This window comes from Dasypus novemcinctus, chromosome 29, assembly GCF_030445035.2.
Source record: "Dasypus novemcinctus isolate mDasNov1 chromosome 29, mDasNov1.1.hap2, whole genome shotgun sequence".
NCBI classification, from domain to species: Eukaryota; Metazoa; Chordata; class Mammalia; order Cingulata; family Dasypodidae; genus Dasypus; species Dasypus novemcinctus.
In genome coordinates, this window is record NC_080701.1 from 37,907,757 (window position 1) to 37,935,086 (window position 27,330).

At 35.1% G+C, this 27,330-nt stretch overlaps 1 pseudogene; it reads right to left on the reverse strand.

Annotated features, from left to right (window-relative positions):
- Positions 1–15,927: 15,927 nt before the first annotated feature.
- On the reverse strand, positions 15,928–16,882 carry LOC101412370 (olfactory receptor 1C1-like; annotated as a pseudogene).
- Positions 16,883–27,330: the final 10,448 nt, after the last annotated feature.

The window sequence follows — 27,330 nt, forward strand, 5'->3', positions numbered from 1 at the left end:
ACATGATAAGTCCAATGAACCGGATAGTTCTCTACTGAGGTTCAGGACCCAGCTGGCACATGAACAGTCAAGAGATTTAAGTATCCTGAGCATACACCAACCCCAGAATCAACCACAGGTTCAGTAAAAGTAACAGAAGAAGCATGTGTAGAGAAATTACATGTGAGTCCAACTCCATCACATTCAGGAGCACACATTACAAAGTTAGGCCCACTGGCAAGGCACTGAACTCCAGAGCCATCTCTCATGGCCGTAGGACCTGGGTGTCTCCGTGGCCCTCAGGAGTCCCATTACCTGGGGTTGTATCTACTTTAGCTGTCTCTGAGATCCTGCTGAGACATGCATAAACACAAACCCTCTGATGACCTCCCAAATTATTTTGAAGTCTCTTTTAGATACTTTTAAACAAGATTTATCTCACTATCATATCAATATTTTAGTTGTAATTTGGTATTTTTTTCCATAAGCCTTTGGTATATGACCTTTCCATCATGGAACCATGTTGTGCTTGAGGACAGGAGTTATATATCTCCTGTTACTAGCTCAGTGTGTTGCATAGAGGAGAGAATAAGTAGGCATTTAATAAATAAATGAATTGTTGGACAATATCACATATTTTATTGTTTCCAGAAAAATTTTGTTATTACCCTTAACTTAAAAAAATTTTAGCATCTTTTTACTGCCTGTTTTTGGTGTATTTATGCCATAAATCAATTTTTAAAATAATTGTCATACTGAACTATAGTAAGCTTCTAAAATGAAAGAATTATATGATATTCATTATGTATTCTGAAATTGATTTAAAATGAATTGATGGGGCCATTTTAATTATTATTAATTTAAACATAATAGTTGTTTATATTTGCACTGAATTGAATTGTAATTTATTCCAAAAGAAAAGGTTTATAACAAAACTTTTGTAATAATACTGTCCTTTTGCATGTTGCTAGTTTACATGATCAGCTCTATTTTCACAGGAACAAAGAACATAGGATTAGTGCAATAAATAGAGAGCAAGGATTTCTGTTGTTGAATAAATATATCTTCATTTCTTGGAAAAATATTTTATGTGTGAAATATATTAGCTTATTTCAAATCAATTATATACCAAGTGCAATAACTGAATTGACCAGATCCAGTTCAGGAGGCCCCATTCTTCCTCCTTATAATCCCCTATATTATACTTTCTTAGGCTGTACTTATTGACTTTTCCCTCAAGACCAAGTACTTAGGATTTATATATACATAGGCTAATTTTCTTATAAGGGAGGGCATTTGGAATGTAACATATGATAGATAAGATAAAGACCCCCAAAGATGTCTCATGTCCTTATCTCCAGAATCTGTGAAAATGTTATCTCACAGGAGAAAAGTAACTTTGGGTATCCAAGAATAAGGACCTTGTTATAAAAATAGTATATCAGATTATTGAGGTGGGCACAATCTAATCACCTAAGTCCTTCACAGCAGAGGACCTTTTCCAACTCTAGTCATAGACATAAGAACACAAGAAGGACTAGACTGGGCATTATACATTAAGAAGGAGAAAGGGGACCATTATCCAATGAATGCAGAACTCTAGAAACTGAAAAAAAAGTGGCAAAACAGATTCTCCATTGGAGCCTTCAGAAATATGAAACCCATATCATACTTCTAATGTACAAAACTGTCATAAATTTGCATTGTTGTAATTTGTAGTAATTTGTTACAACAGCAATAAAGAACTAATAAATTGCATAAAATCTAAAGTCTCAATATCATTGTATAACATGCTGCAGTGAATTTAGGATAGAGCAGAGAAGGGAAAAATATTGCATGTATTTATGCACTAGACACTCTTCAATCACCTATCAGGTATAGAGTGGTAAAATTTTGACAAAACCAAATAAGCAAGGACTATAAACATGAGGATGAATGAATAATCTTCCACAATATAGAAAAATATGGGCAAATCTCACCAACATAATATTTAGTAAAAGATATGGGGCATAGAATAGTTTACCTTGCATATCATTTATGTAAGACATTCATCTTGGGATTTATAACTGAAAGGACACATGAAAGGAGCTTTTGGGATGCTCTTCAGATTTATTCCTTTATCTGGATGCTGGTAGTATGGATGAGTCCACTGTGTGAAAACGTATTGTCTCCAAAGAGAGAAAACTCAAGTCATGGGGAAGGAATGAAACTCATTGAGCTCCAGTGATAAGAAAACATGTTGCCCATTGGACCAACCTGGGAATAAACGGAAAGTGTTTCCTCATATGTCTCAGCAAGGAGTTCTTGTGAGCCCTGGCAAATGTCACTATGGTTAGGAAACCACATAAAGTGGCTCTCAGAAAAAACAACAACATTTTAGTGATACCTGGGGAGAAGTGAATACTAGTTTAGAATGTAGAGCACAAATACTAACTGCAAGTTCATTTCCATCATGCTAACATGCAAATTGTTGTGGTATTGAAATTCATATTTCCTTTGATTTAAGGAAACATATGAGGTCCCAAGTTCAATCACCAGCCCTGGTATGGAAGCAAAGGAAGGAAGGGAGGGAGGGAGGAGTGAGGAAGGGAGGGAGGAAGGGAGGGAAGAGAAAGGAGGGAGGGAGGAAGGGAAGGTTGTAATATAGAGATTATTGTATTATTGTATAATGGAGCATGACAAGAACCAGACCTGTTCACCCACGTGGATGTTACTTGAGTTAATAAATTACTAATATATTTAAACACATCCATTTTTTTCTTGATAATACATATTCTTGTTTCAGCATTAAGAAACATAACACTTGGTAGTTTCCAATTTCCCATGTGGTAATAATATACTATCTATGCCTATTTTGAGTAATAATTAGAGGGACAAAATTATGAGAGTGTGTATTGGCTCAGGAGTATGTTGCTCAGTGTTACTGGAGCACGACCATCCTATTAAACTTTCTGTCATCTGAAGTATGTCTCTATTACTATGTGTAGTGTCTTTTCTATAACCTCATCTGTGTATTTGAGAAGGAAAACTAACCCATTTTAGTAAGAAGAGTTTGGAATCTTAACTTTATTAACCAAATAAGAGGAGTAAAACAAACCAATATTGTTTGGGAAGGAAAATTTGTAAAATACAAATATTTTAACTAGTCACACTTCCATTAAGACCAGGTGCAGCTCATGCAAGGACAAAAAACATCTAGTACTAATGTGAGAGATATTATTACAGTAATATGTGGAGTATGCTGTTGATAGAGGAAGTTATGACATTTCAAATCATAATGACAAATTCTAAGTTCTTGAGTTTAAATGAATGAAGAATGTTATCTGTCATAAAGGGGATGGAAAGGAAAATGAAATAGATGTGGCTTAGACCATGTGCAATATATTGCTCAATAATTTCACATGAAGCCAAAGTTAACTAAAGAAAGCAATAGTAAAGAAAAGTTTTTTTCCAAATAATGAGTTAGCTATTTTATTAAATAAAATTTGACATTTTTCCCTTTTACATATGTATTTAAATGGCATTAATGATATTGCATTTATTACATGCACAGTATACTGCTAACATCATCCTCATAGATTAAAAAAATTTTTATTTACCCCAAACAGAATTTCTGTAATCATTAAGTAATAACACCCCTTCTTCCCCTCACCAGCCCTTGGATACTTCTAATCTACTTTCAATCTCTGTAAGTTTCTTTATTCTAGATAATTCATATAAGTGAAACTATGAAACATTTGTCCTTGTGCACCTTGCTAATGTCACTCAGCATAATGTTTTCAAGGCTCACACAAATAGTAGCATGTATCAGAAATCACTTCATTCTTTATCACAGCTGAATAATATTCAACTGTATTTGCATACTACAGTCTGTTTATCAATAATTCATCTACGAACACATGAGTTGCCCACATTTTGGCTACTGGGAATAATGCTAACATAAACATTGATGTATGAGTATCTGAGTGAATCCATGTTTGAAATATCTTTTCATATATATGTAAGGGTTTGATTGCCATGTTATGTCTAATTCTATGATTAACTTTATGAGTAATGGCAAATGGCTTTCCACAGCAGCAGTGCTATTTTATATTCTCATAAACAGTACAGGAGGGTTCCAATCATACAGTTTTTTCTCTGGAATGATTGAATTATGTCCCCTAAAAAGATATACTGAAGTCCTTCTCCCCGGTACCTCAGGGCTTGATGTTATTTGGAAATAAGATCATTACATATGGAATTGGGCAAGTTAATGTGAGGTCATATTGGGGAGAGTGAGCTCTTCACCCAAAAGACTTGTGTTCATACAAGAAAAGGAAATTTGGACACAGAGAACTAAAGGGTAGAACATCATGTGACAACTGGGGGAGAGAATGCCATGGAATTGTGGCAATCCACCACCAGAAGCTAGAAGAGTCATGGAACAGATTCTTTCTCTATGGACTTGCAAAAAATCATGGTCCTGTTGACAACTTGCTTTCAGAAATCTAGTCCCCAGAACTGTGAGTTAATAAATTTCTGTTATTTTAAGCCACTCCATTATCCTGCTCTCCAAGAGCAGCTTGAGAAGTTGACACTTGTCATATTCCCTTTATATTTAATAACAGCAGTGTTTGTGTGAGTGATATCATATCTCATTGTAGTTTGAATTGCATTTCTCTAATGGCAATGATATTGAGCATCTTTAAAAAAATACTTAAATTTTTATTCTGTAAATTACATAAATTAATTAGTTTGCATAAAAGTTCCATACAAAATGCAGGGAATTCCCATATGCCCCACTCCTTACCCCTCCCTCACTTGCCTACATTAACAACATCCTTCATTAGTGTGGTACATTTGTTACAACTTGATAAACACATATTGGAGCATTGCCACTAAGTGTGGATTATAGTTTACATTATAGTTTAAACTCTCTCCTACACAATTTCGTAAGTTATGGCAAGATACAGACTGGCCTTTATCTGTCATTGCAACATCATTCAGGACAATTCCAGTGTCTCAGAAATGCCCCCATATTACACCTATTTTTCCCTCTCCCTTCTCTCAGAACCTATGGTGGCCACTGTCTCCATATTAATGATAAAAATTCCTCCATGGCTAGAATAACTATAAGTCTATAGTAGAATACCAGTAAGTCTACTCTAACCCATCATTCATTCCCCAATCCTGAGGATTCTGGGATGGTGATGCCCACTCCCCTTCTCATTGAGAGGGGGAGATGGATGGGACCATCTTGCTTACAGTTGCAGACACTTTCTGTTCCTTGGGATTGTCATTGTCCATCATCATTCCCTTGTTAGTTGTCCTGGCTAAGTCCAATGAGCTGAAGAGTATTGCAACTCTGTTGAGATTCAGGGCCTGACTGACACATGGAAAGCCCAAAGATTTAAGTCTCTTGGACATAAACCTATCAATTGTAGTACTAACTATTTGTTCAAATAGAAAGGGCAAGAAAGCCATGTGTAGGGAAACCACAACTGAGTCCAACTCTGTCACATTGGGGAACATAAATTTCAAAGTAAGGCCCACTGGCAAGGCACAAAACTCCTGAGCTGTCTGTCCTGCCTATAGTGTCTGGATGTCGCCAGAGCCCTCAGGAGTCCCACTAGTTGAGGAAATGTTTACTTTGGCATTCAATAACATCCTGCTGAGACATGCATAAGTTTAACCTCTAGAATGACTTCCCAACTCACTTTAAGTCTCTTAGCCATATAAACTCATTTGTCTTTACCCTTTCTCCTTTTTTGTCAAGGTCTTTTTTTCCAGTTACATTGCTACTTTTTAATGTTTACTATTTGTACATCTTCTTTAAAATATGTATGTTCAAATTCTTTGCCTTTTTATTGACTAAATTGTGGAAGTTTTGTATATATAAATATACTTTATATAAAGTCTTTATCAATTATTTTCTCTCACTATGGGGTTGTTGTTTCACTTTCTTGATAATATCCCTTGATGCATAGTTTTTTTTTAAAATTCAGATGTAATACAATTGTTTTTAACTGTTTGTGCTTTTAGTGTTATATCCAATAAACCATTGCCACAGCCAAGGTCATGGAAATTTGCTCCTAGGTTTTCTTCTATGAATGTTATGTTTTTAGCTCCTAAAAATTGTCTTTGGCATATTTTGGTTAATTTTTGTATGTGATATAAGGTAATGGTTCAATTTCACTAATTGCATATGCAAATGTAATTTACCCCTCAAATTTTTGATTGGAGAAATTGTGGGTTCACAGAACAAGCATACATGAAGTACAGGATCATTAACACCTTGCATACATGAAGTAAAGGATCATTAACACCTTGCATTGGTTTGGTACATTTCTTGCAATTGATGAAAGCACAATTTTACAATTGCACTATTAGCTATAGTCCATGATCTAACTTTGAGTTCACTGTTTAGCAACCCAAAGTCATTTTTTTCTTCTCTTTATTTTTTTAAATGTTACATTAAAAAATATAAGAGGTCCCCATATACCTCCCACCTCCCTCATCCCATTCCTCCCACATCAAAACCTCTTTCATCGTCATGGTACACTCACTGCATTTGGTGAATACATTTTGGAGCACTGCTGTACCACATGGATAATGGTTTACATTGTAGTTTACACTCTCCTCTAGTCCACCCAGGGAGCCATGGCAGGACATACAATGTCCAGCATCTGTCCCTGCAGTACCACCCAGGACAACTCCAAGTCCTGAAAATGCCCCCACATCATATCTCTTTTTCCCTCTCCTTACCCCCATCAGCTACTGTGGCCACTTTCTCCACATCAATGCTACAGTTTCTTCCATTACTAATCACAATAGTTCCATAGTAGAATATCAGTAAGTCCACTCTTATCCATACTCTATTTCTCCATTCTGTGAACCCTGCAAGTAGGAGAATTACATCCATCATCCATGTGGAATCTAAACCTAAAGTCATTTTTGAAGAGACTATTCTTCAGCCACTGATGGAGTAGTCTGCCACATAAAAAATAAATAAAAAATCGGTATATGGATATATTTCTGGACTCTCAATTATAATCCATTTACCTACATGCCTATCCTTATCTCAGTAAAACATTGTTTTGTTTACTCTAGCTTTGTAATGTTTGAACTGAGGCGTGTCCATCTTTGAAATTTATTTTTTTCCAACATTGTTTTTGCTATTCAAGTCTCCTTATAATTACATTTCAATTTGCAGGTAGGCTTCTCATTTCAGCAAAAAGGTTCCTGGAGTATTCATACTGATTATATTGAATCTATACATCACTTTGGGATGTATTGATATCATCAAAATATTAAGTCTTCCAGTCAATGAACATAGGAAATCTTTCAGTATTTTTATGTCTTTAATTTCTTTCATTATTGTTTTGTAGTTTTTATTTTACCACTTTTTTCTCCTCAGGTAAATCACTTACAGTTATTTTACTTTTTTCGATACTGTTGTGAAATGAATTTTTAAAAAATTTCCACCTCAGAATAGTTATTGCTAATGTATATTTTTAAAAAAACTAATTTTTGGATTTTGTTCTTTTACCCAACAACTTTGCTGAAATCATTTACTAGTTCCAGTAACTTTCATGCCAGTTTTTTAGCTTTTTTTTAATAAATTGTGTAATGTCATCTGTGAATAGAGATATTTATTTTTAATTATTCCTTTCTAAATTTAATGCTACTTATTTCTTTGTGTATGTGTGCATGTCTAAATACTCTAGCTAGAGTATTCAATACAACATTAGACAGGACGAGTGAAAATGAGCATGATTGTTTTGTACCTGATCTTAAGAAGAAATGTTTCAGTCTTTCACTATTAAATATGATGTCATCTGTTGATTTTTCATAAAGTTCCTTTATTACATTGAGAATGATTTTTCAATTCCTAGTTTACTGAGTGTTTTTATCATAAAAAGGTGTGAAAATTTGTCGAATGTCTTTTCTGTGATCATATGCTTCTTTTCCATGATTCCATTAACAGAGTGTACTATATTAATTTATTTGTTATGATTAACCAACTTTTCACAGCTGTAATAAATACTATTTGGTCTTGGTGAATATTCTTTTTAATATGCTATTTTATTAATACTTGGTATTTTAAAAGTTAGTTGAGGATTTTTACATCTGCCTTCCTAAGGATAATGAAGTCTGTAATTTTCTTTACTTCTGGTCTCTATATGACATCAATAAAATTGAAATTATGGCCTCATGGCCTCCTGGAATGAAATAGAAAGTGTTCTTTCTTCTTTAATTTCTTAGGTCACTTGATAAGGATTTCTCTTAATTGTTTTGAGTGTTTTCTAGAAGTCTCCATGGAGCCATCTTTTCCTGGACTTTTTTTCTTTTCTTTCTTTCGTTTATTTTTTTTTATTTTTTAAAGATTTATTTATTTATTTAATCCCCCCCTCCCCCAGTTGTCTGTTCTCTGTGTCTGTTTGCTGCGCCTTGTTTCTTTGTCTGCTTCTGTTGTCATCAGCAGCATGGGAAGTGTGGGCAGAGCCATTCCTGGGCAGGCTGCACTTTCTTTCACGCTGGGCGGCTCTCCTTACAGGTGCACTCCTTGCACGTGGGGCTCCCCTACACGGGGGACACCCCTGCGTGGCATGGCACTCCCCGCGTGCATCAGCACTGTGCATGGGCCAGCTCCACACGCGTCAAGGAGGCCCGGGGTTTGAACCGCCGTCCTCCCATGTGGTAGACGGATGCCCTAACCACTGGGCCAAGTCCGTTTCCCTCTTTCTTTTATTTTATTGAAAGAAACTCTTTTAGTTGTTATTGGTCTGTTCAGATATTCTATTTTCTTGAATCAGTTTAGAAAAGTTACAAGTTTTGAGAAGTTTTAAAATTTTATCTGGATATTGTAATTTGCTGATGTATTCTCCTGTAACTCTTCAGTTTATTTTTGGAAGGTTAGTACTAAGTTGTTCACCTTTTTCATGGTTTTGGTTATTTTCATCTTGCTTTTCTACATTGTTAATAACCGTTCAGTCAGGTCAAAGTATTGCTAACTTTGTTGATCTTATTAAAGCACCAGCTTTTGGTTTCTCAATTGTTTTTCTATCTATTCCATTTATCACACGCTAATCATTATTATTTCCTTCCATCTGGAATCTTATGATTTAGTTTGCTGTACTTCTAGTTTTTCAAGATGTGAAGTTAGATTATGATTGGAGATCTTGCTCTTTTTAATGCAGAAATTTTCCATTGTAAATTACTTACTAAACATTGCTTTCACTGAATCATATAAACTTTCATATGTCTTGTTTTTGCTTTCATTCCTGTATAACTTGCCTTTTCTAATTTGCCTTTTGGTTCTTCTTTAATACATTGACTGTGATTAATTTAATCATATTTGTGAATTTTAACACATTGCATTTAATTTCAACATGTTTGTGAATTTTCCAGTTTTCTTTCTGTTATTGATTTCCAGCCTCATATCATTGTGGTCAGTGAAAATATTTTGTGTAATTTCAAACTTTAAAGATTTATTGAGATTCAGGGCCCAACTGGCATATGGAAAGTCCAAAGACTTATGTATCCTGGACATACATCTATCAACTTTAGTACTAACTATAAGTTCAAATAGAATAGACAGAAGGGCCATGTGTAAGGAAACCACAACTGAGTCCAACTCTGTCACATTGGGGAGCATAAATTCCCAAGTAGAGCCCATTGGCAGGGCACCAAACTCCTGAGCTATCTGTTCAGACCGTAGTGTCTGGATGTCTCCAGAGCCCTCAGAAGTCCCACTATTTGAAGCAATATTTACTTCAGCATTCAATGAGATCCTACTGAGATGTACAGAAGTATAACCCCTGGAATAATCTGATTCACTTTGAAGTTTCTTAGCTGTATAAACTCATTTGTCTTTACCATTTCTCTCTTTTGGTCAAGGTCTTCTTCCAGTTACACTGCAATTTGGTGCTGGGAGTAATTCCTCACTGCCTGGGAGGCTCATCCCTGGGATTCATGTCCCTCACTGGGGGAAAGGTAATGCATTTATATGCTGAGTTTGGCTTAGACAGAGACCACATTTGAGCAACAAGGAGGCTCTCAGGAGGTAACTCTTAGTCATCCTATAATGCTAGGCTAAGTTTCAGTTTCAAAAGTAAAGGTTCATAAGTACAGTCATCAATAATGCCTACTCTCCAGTTCATTGGACTCAGCTAACAAGGAAATGATGATGAACAATGACCATCCCAAGGAACAGAGAGAGTCTGCAACTGCAAGCAAGATAGTCCCATCCATCTACCCCATGGGACCTAACTTCACTCTCAATTAGAGGTGGAATGGGCATCATCATCCCAGAATCCTCATGATTGGGGAATGAATAATGTGTGAGAGGTAGACTTAAACTGTTATTCTACCATGGACTTATTGTGATTCTAGCAATGAAAGACCTTTTAGCATTGATGTGAATGAAGGCAGTGGCCACTTGAGATTCTGAGGGGAGTTTAGGGAAAAATAGGCATAATATGGTGGCAATTTTGGGATTTGGAAATTGTCTTGAATGGCATTCCAATGACAGATATAGGCCATTATATATCTTGTCATAACCTATAAAACTGTACAGGAAAGTTTGTAAACTACAATGTAAATGAAATGCTCCAAAATGTGTTTATCAATTTTAACAAATGTACCACACTAATGAAGGATATTGTTAATGTGGGGAAATGTGGCATGGGTAGGGAGCAGAGAATATGGGAATTCCCTATATTTAATTAACATTTATGTGATCTAAGTATCTTTAAAAAATTAAAAAGTACATTTTTAAAAAGATAGGATGATAATGTACACACAATGAAAAAATTATTGAGACTTATTTTGTGTCCTAACATAGGGTCTATACTGGTGAATTACCCATGTGCACTTGAGAAGAATCTGCATCCTGCTTTAAATACATCATTCTACTGCCTTCCAAGATCTTTGGTTTCTGATGAGATACTGGAATTTCACCTAATTATTTTAGGTTCCCTTGTCTCCATTTATCACTTCTCTCCTGCTGCCTTTAGGATATTTGTCTTTGGGTTTTAATAGTTTGTGTCAGAATTGATGTGTTTAAGTTTATCATTCTTGGAAATCATTGGGCATCTCAGATGTGTACATTCATATCTTCCATCAGATTTGAAAAGGTTTTGGCCATTTTTTGTTCAAATATTTTTTTTATACCCTTTATCATCCTCTTCTTCTGGGACCTCTAGGAAATGTGCTGGTAAACTTAATGATACCCCACAATTCCCTCAGGTGCTATCCATTTTTCTTCATTCTTTTAGATTCTGCTTCTCAGAGAGGATGATTTCAATCATCTTATCTTCAAATGAACTGGTATTTTCTTTTGTCAGTGCAAATATGCTGCTGAAATGCTTTATTAAATATTTATATCAGTAATTTATTTTTTGACTACAGAATTTCTACTTGCTTTCTCTTTATTATTCTTTATTTTAATTCTCATTTTGTTCATACATTGTTTTTTCAATTTCCTTGTGTTATTTTTCCAAGGTTTTCTTCAACTATTGATTCTATTTAAGAGAGTTGGCCTAATGTCTTTATTTGATAGTCCAGTAATTGGGGCTTCTTGGGGATAATTTGTGTCCTTTTTTTCCTGTGATGGGGCCATTCTTCCAAGTTTCTTGTAAATTTCATAATACTTAGTTAAGAAAGGAACATTCTGAGTAACATTGTGATAACTCTCTAATACTGGTTTTCCCATTGACCTTAATATATAACCATTTTGTATTTATTGGAGCCATTTATTTTGACTTTTCCTAACTAACTGCAGAGTGTAAATTCCTTGTTTTACGTGTCCACTGAAATTTATTTTCCATTATTTTAGTGGTCAGTGAGTCAGCTGACATACATTTATTTCATCAATTAAAAAAATAGGTGCACCACACTTTAAATATTCTATTTGAAGCATCAGTGGATGGTTGTTGCAACCTCTGTTCTTGGCCCTCAGAGATCTTTCAGACAAGCTAAAAATGAAACCCCAACTTTTTGAAGGAGAAAACTTCCTCTATCTGCTCTGGCACAAGCAAACAAATCTCAGAATGTAGACTGCTGTACATGTTCAGCCACTATGGGTCCAAGGGATGGAGGATTGTTACTGGATCATGCCCACTCTCAATTATGAAACCTTAAAAGCTTGGTATCCTCTCACTTTGTCCAGGTCTCCTGTGGTTGTTTTCATTGCTCAGTTAGTTTGCAGAATTGCAAATAAATAATTCCAATAAAAATTTTCAGCTCATTGATTGTACTGTTGGTGAGATTTGACCCCTAGAATTTCCTGTTCTGTTTTTTATATGAAATCATCATTCTCATTGTGATTTTTACTGTAGTTAATGCTTTGGAATAGTAATAACTTAGTCAACTTTCTCTTTCTGGAGTCTGATGTGCTTAAAACAGTCACTCAACATAAAAACATTCTACATTACTGTTTTATCATAATATCTGCATGGTTGTATATATATATAGTTCATATGAAATTAATTTTAGTGTATTTTATATACACATATATTCTATATAGAGATTTTTTATATGCATGTATCTTAGTTGGCATTAACAAATACCACAAATTGGTTCTTAAAAACAGGAATTTATTGATTCACAGTTTTTGGAAGTTAGAAGTCCAAAATCAAGGTATTGGAAGTATCAGGCTTTTTTTCCAAAATCTGTAATGTTCTGATGGTGGCTTGCTGCAATCCATAATCTCTGAATTTTTCATATGGCAATCTTCTTTCTCCTCATTTGTCTTCTAATTAATGACTGACTGCATCTGAATTTTCTGTGCTTATGAGGCCTTCAGTTATATAAAATTAAGACTCACCCTGTTTCAATTAATAATCTAATAATAACTACAAAGATCCCATTTCAAATGAGCTTACACCCAGGGAATCAAGGGTTAAAACATGAACATGTCTTGTGGGGGAGTTGATTCAAGCCCCCAAAACACTATAATCTATCTATCTATCTATCTATCTATCTATCTATCTATCTATCTATCTATCTATCATCTATCTATCTATCATCTATCATCTATCTATCATCTATCTATCTACATTTACATGTGGGTCTGTTTTAAGTGTCTCTACTTTCCACTGTTGTACTTATCTATTTCTCTCACAAAATAACATTCATTTAAGTGAACAGTCAAGATTGTTCAGTCAAGATTTAAGACCTACCAAGGTACAATAGTATTATTACTTCCTTAAATATAGTTACTCTGACATGTTTATTTTTCAATATAAATTCCCAAGGATTTCCTGATGAGAATGCAGTTCCCTTCAACAAGCTGCCTCTTTCCTGGTTTTCTCAGTAATGGTAACTTCCACCACTCTTTGTCTTTCAATATCCCTGGTACACTTGTCTAGCTCCTGAATGCTTCTCTTGTCTATGTGTCTGTCTGTGTGTATATGGTTGGGTGTGTTTTCCTGTGTGTAGAAGGGACAGTACACTGACAAAATATTATTTAAAAATCATACTGTTTAAATTCCCATTCTTATTAATTCTACCCCTTAGCAAGTAATGTCTAATGAAATATTGGTCTTTTATTATAAATGGTGAAATCACAGATGGTATCACGCCTAAGTTTGGGATCTGTACAGTAAAAAATTTAGTGACATTTTTCCAGTCTTAGAAAAGAAGCAAAGAAAACATTAAAGAAAACATTACGTTTACATTTATGTTATACAACTTTTCTTAGATATCTTCCTTTGGAACTCTTGTGTCGTATTGGGTTTGTTGTTCAATCTTTCTTTTCCCTTATATATTTTCCTTTAAACAAGTATGAGTGTATTGTTTTCTCTGATCATAACAAGAAAGTCAGGAGGTTGTGCCTATTGGTGCTTGTTGATCTGGCTGATTGTGCCAGAGCCAACCTAAATATATACTCATTTTCATATTCATTGTCTCAGAATTCTCTGAGAACATCACAGGAGGATGTCAGTGTACATCTATGTTTTAATACTTATTGTCTCAGGATAGAAAGATAGCTGCCATAGCTGCTTAGCTAGCCCATGTTCAAAAAATACAGAACAAAATGTTTAGCTTCTCTTAACCCCCTTCTTAATATCAACTTGCTCATACTGATTATTTATAGAATACAAAAGCTTATAGTTCCTGCTATGAGCCAGTTGATCAAGGAAGAAGAGAAGAAAATGATTAAGAAACATCTTAGTAATTTCTGCAGAAACCTTTTGGAGAATCTTCAGTGCATGTCCAAGGTAGAGAGTTTTGGGAGAGCCAGACCTTGAGCTCAGACTTGGGCTCCAAGAGAGCACTAAGCATTTCTTCTTTGAGAGCTTCTGACTGTACTACATTTTACCCCATGTTTATTTGGTAATTTTCTTCTTATACTTTTTTCTCTCCATATATTACTTTTAGAACAAATCAAACTGTTCTTCACTTTACTTATTTGTGTGTTACAGCACCTATTGTGCCCTTCAGTGTTTTTATATGATCAATATAATTTGATATTGGTACATTTAATATCCCAAACTCTTTAATTTTTCAGATTTCTCCATTTCAATATTACATTCAATTTAATTGTTGAAATGGAATCAGAATCCTCAGAATGTAAGAGAATTGTTTCATTTGTTTTGGTTTGGTTGTTAGTAAAGTCTCCTCTTTCTTGCTGAAAATGCAGCCATTACAGCATAGAAAATAGTTCATGCATCAGAACAAAAAACAATTTTCCACCAACACTGCCCTGGTAACCTGAAGTCAACAGGTTTATCTACTCCCAAACCTTTCCTTTCATCCAGCCACACATGCTGTGAAATCATCTTTAACACCTACCATTCTGCATCTGTCCACTTCTATAAATGGTTAGAGGGAAAGACATTAGCAGCCAGGCCATGGCTAATCTTTCTTACTCTGGGACCAGAGGCAAGAGAAATTATCAGATCAAAATACCACTTTCTGATTATTCTAATGAGTTCTACTGGCTGTTCCTAGGGGAAAGATAATTGAAGGTCATATCTATGAAATGTGTTCAGGAGGATATACCTGGCTTCCTTAGATAGCTTATGGTGAATAAAAATGGGTAGAATTAATGTACACATGGAAATGTCTTGCTAGACCATGTTAAGGACATCTATATAATTATTGTAGTATAAAATGGGGCTATTTCCTGACTGAAATAATGTCCTTTGTGTAAAGTAATACTTCTCATGTATGATTTTTAGAACTTCTCTTTAAAATCTGGGTTTTATTTGGACAGAAACCATTTGACTGGCATGAAAGAAACACACCCTTCCATCTCTGAAAAATGTACTGAAAATTTGATCTCTTCTTCAGATATGGAATCTATTTAGAATGTGCTTAATATTGGGGATCAGCTGCCCTATGACCTGTGGCGATATCTAGGAAAGAGATTCTGAGGGGTACATGCTACTCTGCCTACAAACCATAAAATAATAAGTTTGAGAGACACTTGGGTTATAGAACGGAATCCTAGACTGTTTGAAGTGAGAAGTGATTATAGTAAATATTTTATAACTTGGATAAATTTTTGAGAATAGGAGATTAAGCATTAAAAATGAGACAACCTCCTTATTCCACTAATATGTGAAAGCATTACTTGAATCCATTTATATTTAATTCAAAATATGAGCATGTTAATACTAAGTGAAGGATTTATCTTAATTTATCCTAATCTATAATGTTTGAGAAATTTTTTCACAGAGAATCACATCTCATCTCTAAGGTCCATTACATGGAATCAGAGAGCCTTACTTTTTATAAGCTGGGCTTTAGGTATGCTATAAGTTAAGATTGTCTTTATTTACCTGAAAGAAGGGCTTTGTAATTTTATCTTATACATTTATTCAAATGACTTAATGTGTAAATCCATAAAGCATGTGTAACACATTTTCAAACATAAAGGAGATATTTCCCAAAATAATTGATTTATCTTATTGCCTCTAGGGATTCATTTTCTTTTATGACCAAACTAGTATTGTTAATTCACTCATTGAGGACCTTATTGCTGCTAAAAGCTGTGCACTTACAAAGAATTTTCATGAGCGCTCTCTTCATATCTTTATTCCTTAGACTATAGATGAAAGGATTCAGCAATGGAGTCACTATGTTATACATGACAGATGACAGTATGTCCCTCACAGAATTATGAGATGAAGAAGGGCTGAAGTAGACAGCAATGGCTGTGCCATAGCACATCACCACTGACAAGTGACTGCCACAGGTGGAAAAGGCTCTGTGTTTCCCCTGAATAGAAATGACCTTGAGAATGGTGAAGAAGATAAACACATAAGATATGAGGATGCAGATAAAAGGTGTGAGAGCTAAGGGAGTCCCCACCATATAGATTATCACCTTGTTGAGGGACACATCAGAGCAGGAGAGCTGCAGGAGTGGGTTGAGATCACAGAAGAAATGATGGACCACATTGGAAGCACAGGAGAGATGTGCCATTAAGACAGTGTGTAGGAGGGCATGGAAGTAGGTCACAACCCAGAATCCAGCCACCAACTGGACACAAAGGTGAGGATTCATTATGTTGGTGTAGTGTAAAGGGTGGCAGATTGCCACAAACCTATCATATGCCATCACACAGAGAAGGAAGCTCTCCATATATTCACAAAGGAAATGAAGAAGAAGAGTTGTGTGAGGCAGCCTGAAAATGAAATAGTCTTGGTGTCTGTCAACGTGTTCACTACATTTGTGGGACTGTCGTGGAAGTATAACAGATGTCCACAAAAGCCAAATTGCTAAGGAAGAAATACATGGGGGAATGGAGTTGAGAGTCACAGGTGATGGCCAAGACAATGAGCGTGTTCCCTGATATGGTGATCAAGTACATAGAGAAGAAGAGCAGGGTCAGAAGTCTTTGCTCCTCTTCTGAGTTGGAAAATCCCAGAAGGACAAATTCACTGATGACCATGAAATTTCTTCTCTCCATCTTCCCAACAGCTCTAGAAGAACAAAATAGTAAATTCATAGATAATTAGTTTCAAACCACTCATTCACAAGTAAAAGTGTGAATAAAAAAGTACCATTGAGACTTTTATTGCTTGGATGTTTGTCAATTACATCTTGTTTTTTATGATAATCATATATTGTATTTATGGCTAGTCACATAGACATTCTGGTTATACCAATTTCAATTTCTTTGAAGAATAATCATTTCTTCTTCCAAACAAATTGCAAATTTATTGAACAATAACTCAAATTTTATTGCTCCAATTATATTCATTTTAGATATTAGTAATCATTCAAGTATTGGACTTTATAAATGTAATTGATTTGTTAATTTAAAATCACACTCTTTAATCTGATCCACTAGAAATATACATGTTTAATGAACAATTATCTTCAGAATCACAATTTTAAATCCATGCTGTCAGATCTCCTTATTCAGCACTCTTTCTACTTGTTAGAATAAATTTTGGTTACTGATAATCATTTCTACCTTTCTTCCTCAATTTGAGTATTTCTTCTTTGGTTCTCATGCTGATTACTTGACACAGGGCCAGGCTAGCATGGCAAGTCATCTGAAGCACAGTGCTTTTGGACTGGATTTGAGGAGCCTTCCTCAAAGCAGTTCACACATGGTGCCTTACCTGGAAGAGATACCAGAGTCTCCCATACCTACACAAATCCTCAGAGTGACTTGCTGCTCCACAGCCCTTGACTGAACTACTAAATAAAGTTGTCTGTATAAGGGTTTGTGGATCTTCATGTTGATTCCTCCCTCCTTATTTAGCATCTACAAATTTAACCAATAATCTCTCACCTGATGTAATATCAGGTTTTCTAATTATTATACATATGCTTAAATTTTACTCTTTCTGATTTTTGTGATCCATTTCATTTATTATTATTAAATCATGAAGATGCCTTACCCACCAGGTAGGCATTTTGTCAAAATAATGTGCCAAAATTATCATTTTTTGTGTTTTGATATTATTTTCTATTCTTACCATTAACAATAATAAGAATACACTGTTATTTTTGTCACTGTGGACTGTGACATGTGGACTGTGGATGAAGGGATGAAACTGAAAATATTTCCCATGGACTCTTCTGCCTGTGATGACTTACTTACTTGAGTGCATTCTTATCTTGTTTGTGATCATCTCTTCTTTTCTTCCAAAAACTTTTCTCAAATCTTTGATTTATTAGCATCCAGGGAACTTTTAAAAATTGTTAAATATGTTGTCACCTGGTTCACATTTTTCTTCTCTATCACTATTTTATCATACTTATATAAACTCAAAGTTCATCCCAAACCCCTGACTCACAGGGTGATGCTTGCCCTTTTTTTTAAACACCTGAGACCGATATCTAGGTTCCATTTCAGAAACATATTCTAGGGTAATGTGTTTAATATTTTCATTTACAATTTCCTTACTTCTCAAATTTTAAAGTCAACATGTCTCTTACTCTTCTTGTATAATCAGCCTTGGACTTACTCTCACAATTGCCTTCATTTATACTCAAGCCTTATCATGAATTCCACTCCAAATTTCCTTTCTTTGATCAAAATCTATCTCTGGGTCTGGCATTATTTAATTCCCAGGTTATCCATTGTGGTAACTCTCTCAAATCTTCAGTCACTTTCTTCTACCTCCAAATTCTCACCTCTGCCTCAACCCAATATTCACCTTTTTGTTTTTATACTAAATCATCTGAACATTGCTGGTGAACTCAGTACAGTGCAGTTGGGTCCACTACAATATTTTGAAAATCAATCTCACTGTGATCCTCATTAACCCCATGAGATTCATCTTCTATTGATTCCTATCAACTTTAATTATTCACCTGGCATTCCATTTTCCCCAATCACAGGCAGCTCATGGTGAAGTCTGTGTTGACAAAATATATTACATACACTCATATATGCAGTCCTTTGAGGAAGGTTCAACTTGGCTTCCCTCAGCTTCAGACAGTGACAATGCCATTTTTCTCATTCCCATAATTGGTGCAATGCTATTTTCATAGCAAGCATCACAATTTCTTTTTATTGTCTTATACATGTGGAAAGTAGTATCTTGAGGATAGAATTTTGATTTATTATGTTGCATCTCTAACAGTGCAAAGGGCAGTAAATGAATGAAAATAATAAATAAGTGAAAAATTCTGGAGAAATCATTTGATTTTGCTTATCTCTTATTTTATGCAATGAGATTGTATGAATTTGGAAGAGAGTCCTTATTGTATCTTCTCATTTATAGCACATAATATTAATTCCAGGATTTTAATTATCAAACAGGAATTTTTAAGTTTCATTCTACTCTTGAAATATTTAATATATTAATTAATAAAATTCTACAATTATATAATTACACTTTAGGTATATCTTTTATAAAATAGAAAAAATGTTTATTACTACATACCCTCTTCTTTGAAATCTTTTGTCAGCTAAAAATTTTCTTCCCATCTCATAAAATTATATCATAAGAATATAGAAGGTTGTTTGCATTGGTTCAGTTAAAATATTTTTAGTGCTTATCCACTTACAGGAATCCCTTTTTTGTCTCAGTCTAGAGAGAGAAAATGAGATACAGATAACTGTATTCCTCTCTATAGAGAATAATAATGTATCACAATGGGAGTATTTACTTTTTTGTTTGTTTGTTTTTAGAAATACAAATGCATAGGACTTGTAAAAGGGTGCAATTATCTCTCTTGAGCTTAGCACCCTAGAGGGCTGAGATCTGAATTCATCTTCTAATGATTTTTACCTTGCTTCTGAATTACTTTCTCTCATTTTTGAAGGTTTTCTTCTTATTTTCACAAAATGAAATAGTAAATAGAAGGAGAAAGACTGAAAGCCAATGAAGGTTCCTAGATAAATTTCCTTTTATTTTATAGGGTAATAATGTTTGGCAGAATGAAGGACAGGAGTAAGTGAGACATAACCCTATCTATTCCATTCTTGTAATGCTCAAGGTGGTCATTAGCCACTGATGCTAAAGGGCCAATCAGTGTTATAAAGGATGAATCAGAAGAAGACACATTTGGTTTCAAATCTTTCTTTGTAAATAGTTACCAAATCTTGTACATGGTACTTTACCACTGTATACCTTAGGGTTTTCATCTATAAAAGGACATATAATACCCACCTAATTTAGTTGGTACAAGACTTATACCATATATGCAAAATCATTAATATTTTTCCCAGCCACAGACTTTTCCCTAAAGCATCTAGTTAACAAATGGTTAATGGCTAGGATGACTAATAATGGAGCCACAAGAGAGAATCCTTTCTGAAATGAATTTTTTTACTTTACATTGACAAAAGTGATTATATAAAATATATAATAAATAGATTTATTATATTTAGATTATATTTACTTTTTGTATATATATAATTTAAAATAATATATGAGGTAATCCTCAGAGCTATATAAGTTAGTCTGAAAGCTACACCTAAATCAACCATTAATGCAAAATATTTTAATACATCTATTTACATGAATCCAAAGATTCATTTCTACCATTTCATTATAATATACAATTTATCAAATATATTATTTTTAATTTTATTAGTTTAAGTAAAGATGGCATCTTTAATAAAATACATTTAAATCACCTTTATACATACAACACCTATATTAATTAATTGAGTGATCAAGTAAATATGAATATGTGTATAAACATACATATGTATATATATATATACACATACTTATACATGGGTCCTTATACGTATGCTTTCCAAATGTAGGGAAAGACCTTTATACGTACATTTAGAAGGAGAAACAAAGTAGGGATTCTTTGAATTTATACAATGTTACTAATTAAGAGATTTTATGAAATACTTTTCAAACTTAAAGAATTTTGCTTTCTTGCAGGAAGTTCATGAAATACTTGAACACACACCTGATTTTGAAAGGTAGAATGGGGCAAGGGAGGAATCAACTTCTATTAAGTACTCATCATGCATGCTCCATCAAAACCTTATGAAAGGTAAAAACTTTGAGGCATGAAACCCCATTTTAGAGAGAAAGAATAAAAAAGACTCAAAGAGCTTAAATATGTCAGAATAGAAGAGCATCTGTATGTTGCCCCAGTGTCTTCTTGATATCCTTTATCTAATCCTTCATTTCATTGAGTTTTTAATCATATTTGTTATGCCATCCTTGATTAGTTATTCCACATTTTGCATTTCCTCCTGCTTTTAAGTTCATTCATTAGACTGGGCCATGGCTTTCTGTTTCTTAGTATGGCTTGTAATTTTTTTCCCTGATATTTAAGCATCTTTTTATTTTCCTGGATTTATTCAGTTGGTCAGTTTCTCTTTGTAGTATAGAGTTTAATTTTTGTTTGCTTTTATGTTGAATCCTCTTTAACACTTGGTTCTCATTTATTCTATATCTTAGTAGATGCCATGTTCTTTGGAAAAAATTCTGGATCCACAAAAATGAAAGAAAGAAGGTAAAAAGAAAAGGAAAAATTAAAAGGAGGGAGAAAGAACCAAAAGGAGACAGAAAAAAAAATAAGAAGGAAAAATAGTAAATAGGGATAAAATGTAAAGAAGTTAAAATATGAAATAGCAAAAATAAAATAAGAGATTAAGGAGAATGAAGAAGAAAAAACAAAACAGGGAAGGGCAGAAAAGAATGGAAGAAAAGAAGGTCAAATTGAAAGAAAGAAAAAATATAAAGAGAAAGGAAAGAAAAAAGATGGTAAAAATAAAAAGATAATAGTTAAAAAGGGAGGAAGAGGAAAAGAAAAAAGGGGGGAAATAAAAGACAAGGAAAAAGAAGAAAATAAAGAAAATAAAAACAGGAGAAAGAAAGAAAATAGGGAAGAGGAGAATAAAACAAACAAAACAAAACTCTGGGCCTCCATTTTAGTCCACCAGGCTTTTCCTCTCAGCCTGCATGTTTTTGCCAATAGATAATGTCACATTCCCTCTCTGCAGGTATCTGAGTGAAGAGGGAAAGAGAGACAATACAACAAAAACAACATCAACAAACAGGCCTCCTCAGGTCACAGCAACTCACTGGTCTACTCTTCTCCAGCTACTTGTATCTGCCAAACAATCACCTCACAGCCAGCCTCCCCACTAGTACTTGAATGGAGAAAGAAAAAAAAAGAAAGGAAACAGAAAATAGGAAAAAGAGAGGGAGAGAAACATGGCTATGTTCTCTCAGTTCTCCCTGAGACACACCCACTCCTCCTACTTTAAGCAGGCTTGGCACAGGCCCACCTGTGGTTTGCACCTCAGCAGCTCCCCTCTCCCCCCACCTAGATGGCTGGGTGATTTTCATCTCCCTCTGGGCTAGCTGGTCTCCTGCCCTCTTCCGGGGCTGACTGGGCAGCTCCCCATTTCCCTGGTGCCCTTTTCCCCCCACTTTCCAGCCGGCCTCTTCTATCACTGACAAACACCCCAGCTTCTCTTATGTCCAGCTAGCCTGCTACCTTCCCACAGTTTCTAGAAGAAGTGTGCAGCCTGCTGTTTCCTACTCCACCATCTTGGATCTACCCAGGAGAGCTCATGAATGTATGCTATGGTTTCTTTCACCAACCATTTGCAGTTGTTGAGACTTATTAACAATACTCCAGTGGAAAAGATTACTTCCAAGAAGCAAAAATGTCTTTGTGTCTTGGACTCCTGTTTCAACTGAACTTTGAAGGGCATGGGTTGGGACAGTCATAAGACCAAAGAACACACTACACAAGGGGTTAGGCATGAGCTTTACTGAGACTTAGGAATATGAGTGACTTCCATGACAGCCAATCAAAGTATGAAGTTAGTGTCCCACAAAGAAGTGAGAAATGGAGGGGGATATATAACGGGCCTCAGGAAAAAGGCATTCCATAGGGTATGAGAAGAGGGTTACGTGTCTGTGCACATGGTGTTTGGTGATGTTATCTCAGGAATGAGGTTTTACCGCTCAGAGGAGATTTGGTTTAAGATATTCTTTCTCATCCAGGGGTAGGGGTTTGATAAATTTAATTTAGGCTAGGTCATGCAGGCAGCTGCATGCCAAGTGCTTGGTGGGGACTGGGGCCCTGGGGCCGCAAATCGCCCCAAATTTTATTACTCTTATCATATACTGATGGAGGTATAATGATATGCCTAGAAAGTATGAATGATGAGCTTCATGTTAATAATTTTGCATTGAGGCAAAACTACAGATTGTACTCATTTACAGCCAGGAGTTGTGGTGAGTGTGGGTGGGTGTGAGACAGAGATTGGTAGACATGTGAGTGCTTGGGATAAATAATGTGCTGTAGGCAGAGGACTTGGCCAGTGATTAGGGCGTCCCTCTACCACATGGGAGGTCCGCGATTCAAACCCCAGGCCTCCTTGACCCATGTGGATCTGGCCTATGCACAGTGCTGATGCACACAAAGGAGTGCCCAGCCACGCACGGGTGTCCCCTGCATAGGGGAGCCCCACGTGCAAGGAGTGCACCCCATAAGAAGAGCCACCCAGCACAAAAGAAAGTGCAGCCTGCCCAGGAATGGTGCCTCATATACGGTGAACTGACACAAGATGACACAACAAAAAGAAACACAGATTCCCATGACACTGACAACAACAGAAGTGGACAAAGAAGATGCAGCAAATAGACATAGAGAACAGACAACCAGGGTGGGGGGGGGGGAGGGGAGAGAAATAAATAAATAAATCTTTTTAAAAAAATAATGTGCTGTGAAACTGATAGTAGAAAACCAGGTTTATAACTGTGTGGTGGCAGGGACATTTCTGGAGTGCCAAATCTGCTGCCACAAGGAAGTTGGGAAATAGTATTTAAAAATCAGATTCCTCCATTTCCCAGTCCATTCTTTTCCATTCTTCTACAACATTCTTCCAGTCCAGCCTGCCCACTTACTTGTAGTATGCCTTAGGGAAAATAGTAATCACCAATTCTCATTCTTAAATTTCCATCTTTAACAGTATTATATTTTTATTTCATGTTTATTTTCATGTGATAAATATGGGCATGCTTAATTTAGATGAAATAATAATTTACTGAATCAACTATAACTGTGAATCATATATATTTTCAAAACCCTCTGCTCTGAGAGATTTTAGAGGGTGGAAATGTATATTAAATGACATTTTTATCATTTTTATATTCAAGATATCTTGAAATATGTTTGCTCATGATATTTAGAATTTTTCACAAATTTAGAATTTGTGTGCATCATTTAAGTTGTATGTCAGCTAATTATACCAGATTTCTATCAAGTGAGTATGCACTTTACATTTGCATGTATGTTTATCTTTAAAAAATGTTAAAACACCCAGAAACAGAAGAATGATGTGAATATGCAAAAGAGGGTTTCACTTTTCCCTCTATTTACTTTCATCCTTGCACACGTTTTACTTTATTTTTGTCAATATTATCGTTTTTAGGAGTTTTATGAGTATGGACCTAGACATTGTATGCATGAGAAGGAATGGGCGTTGCTGTGGAAGCGATGAAGTAACCAGGGTGTGTGCCGTGGTAAAACAAGGCAGGCAAAAAACTCTGAAGACAAAGAGTGGAAAATTGTAATGTCAAAATGATCAAATATTTCTTAAAAATTTATTCAGACTAAATTCACATAAAGTAAAATTAGCCATTTAAAAGCAAACTATTCAGTGTCATTGTTAGTACGGTCAAATTATTGTACAACCACCACCTCTATCTGGTTCCAAAAGCCTACCAACACTCCAAAGTAAATCTCCTTACTCCTTGGGCGTTTTCCCTGTTCTTCCCATGCCTCAACACTAAGCATGCAGTAAATCTACTTTCTTTCTTTATTATTTTGCCTATCCTGTAAATTTCATATTAATTAAATCATATCATATGTGGGCTTTGTTTCTGTTCAAAATATAATCACTTAAGATTATATTTTGGAGCTTCATCCACATTGTAGCATGTGTTAGTATTTCATTACTTTGTATGGCTGAATATTCTTTTTAATGTATATTTCAGAATTTGTTTATTTATGTATTGATGGATGTTTGGGTTCTGTCTATGTTTTTTCTATTGTCAATAATGCTTCCATGAGCATGAATATACATGTTCTGGTTTAAGTACTTCTTTTCAATTACTTGGTTTATACATGTAGGCATGGATTTGTGGGGTCATATTTTAATTTTATGTTTAACTTTTCCAAGGAACCACCAAATTCTTTCCCATAGTTTCTCAACCATTTTTAAAATATTTCTTAAAGAACAAATATTAATTGACTCATCTTTTTTTCTGGAATTGTCTTAATTTACCTTTCATTATGAAGGATTACTTTGTCAGATATAGAATTCTTGTCTGATAGTTTTTGTTTGCTTTTAAATATATTATTCTGCATTTTAAATATGTTCTTCTGCTACCTTCTGGGCTCCACTGTTTCTGATGAGATATAAGCTACTATACTTATTTAGGATCTTTTGTGTTAAGTTTCTTTGCTCTTGCTCCTTTCAAGATTCTTTCTCAGTCACAGTTTTTCAAAATTGTATTAAAATGTGTGTGGAATTAATCTCTGATTTACCCTACTTAGAGTTTGTTGAGCTTCATAGATGTGTAGATTCATTTCTTTCATCCATTTTGAGTTATTGTAAAAATTATTTATTCCAATATTCTTTTCACACCCACTTTTCTGTCTATTGTCTTCCTCTGGAAATCCCATAGTGAATATGTTGGCCCAGTTGATACTTTCCAAAAGATCCCTATGATCTCACTTTTTTCACCCTTTTTTTAAATTTTGCAGCTGAGATTGGATAATTTCAATCATCCTATCTTCAAGTTCACTGATTAATTCTTCTGCCAGTACAAATCTGCTCCTGAATCTCTCTAGCAATTATTTCATTTACTTATTGTACTTTTTTCAACTTGAGAATTTTGATTTGGTTACTTTATATAAATTTTAATTCTTATTGATGTTCTCATTTTGTTTCTGTATCATTTTCTTTGATTCCTTTGATTCTATGTTTCTTTCAATTCTTTGAGCATAATGAAGACAATTGCTTGAGAATCTTTTTCTAATAATTCCATGCCTGTGATTCCTCAAGGATAGTTTCTGTCAATTTCTTTTCCCCTTCGAATGGGCAATCCTTCCCTGTTTTTTGTATGCTTTGTGATTTTTTCCCCATGTTGCAGGAACAGAAGATATAGTAAAGAAGACAAGTGCATTGCTGCAGCAATAGGCAGGCCATTTGTATGGGTGGTATCATTAGCAACAGCTGATTTTCTAGAGAAAGGCAAAGAAATCCATTATTTAAGGGAAGAGTTATAATCAAAACAGTATTTGTGGACTTCTCCCTCCTCCTTAGTGACAGGTCTTTCTGAGCAACTAGATAAGGATGAACACATGAACATATCTACCTGTTTGTTTTTAAAACTTGAGCATCATAAAAGACTCTCCCCAAAGGTTTGGAATCCTAAGATCTGGAACTCCTGAGAGAATGAAGATAGCAATTCAGATACAGAAAGAATAGAAAAAGAACCCTTATTTGTTAATTTTAGACCACTTGTGCAGAGAAAGGCTAAATCACAAAAACAACATTCTGCATGAGAAGAGGTGCTAAATGGCAGACCAATTGATGTGACCATGACTGTCAGTGAATACTTTCTAGGAATTAATTGAGATAGAGAAAACATAACAGCAGCAATGCTGTGAATCCTGTGTCACCTGGAGGGTGTGCTTATAAGATAGTGAAGCAGATGGAATTTTTTTTTTCTGCAGGGGCAGAAGAGAAACTGAGTAATATTACCACTAACCCCAACTAACACAAGAGTTACATAACTTGTGGGGTACTGAAGGAAACCATTCTCTTATGGAATGGCTTATTCTTGCATGTGGAGATTCATGAATGATTCCTGGAGAGCTTCCCAACCCAACTATGGGTAGAAAACAATTGGAGAAAGCCAAGCCATATTAGGACAGCTGGATTTGTGAGTGTCAATTTATGATCAGTTTTTGGGGGAGAACAGAGCATACAATGTTTACTGGAGAAATGAGGAAAAAATCATAAACTTGAGGCCAATACAGTTATACACTGCCCTAGTCACTCTCCTAAACCCCTTGGTCACACAGTAGGTATATGCCAAAGGGGAAGCTATGATGGATCTCTCTGAACTGGACAGAAACAAAGTGCAGAAATTTTTAAGTAGACCCAAAAGTGGGAGAAACAAAAAGAGAATTCTCCTGGACACTCAAATGAGTATAACTATCTTATAATGGGGAAATAGACTTATATATATAGCAAATAAGGTCCTTCTGGGGGATGTTAATTTCATGAAGCTGTGTGCTTTGCTGTGGTATCTGGATGTCCCTAGAGCCCCCAGGAGAACTTTTGCTTGAGACGTTGTTTACTGTGCAAGTTTGTGAAATCTGACTGAGAACTGCCTACATGTAACCTGAGAATTACTTCCAGGCTCACTTTGAAATATTTAAGCTATA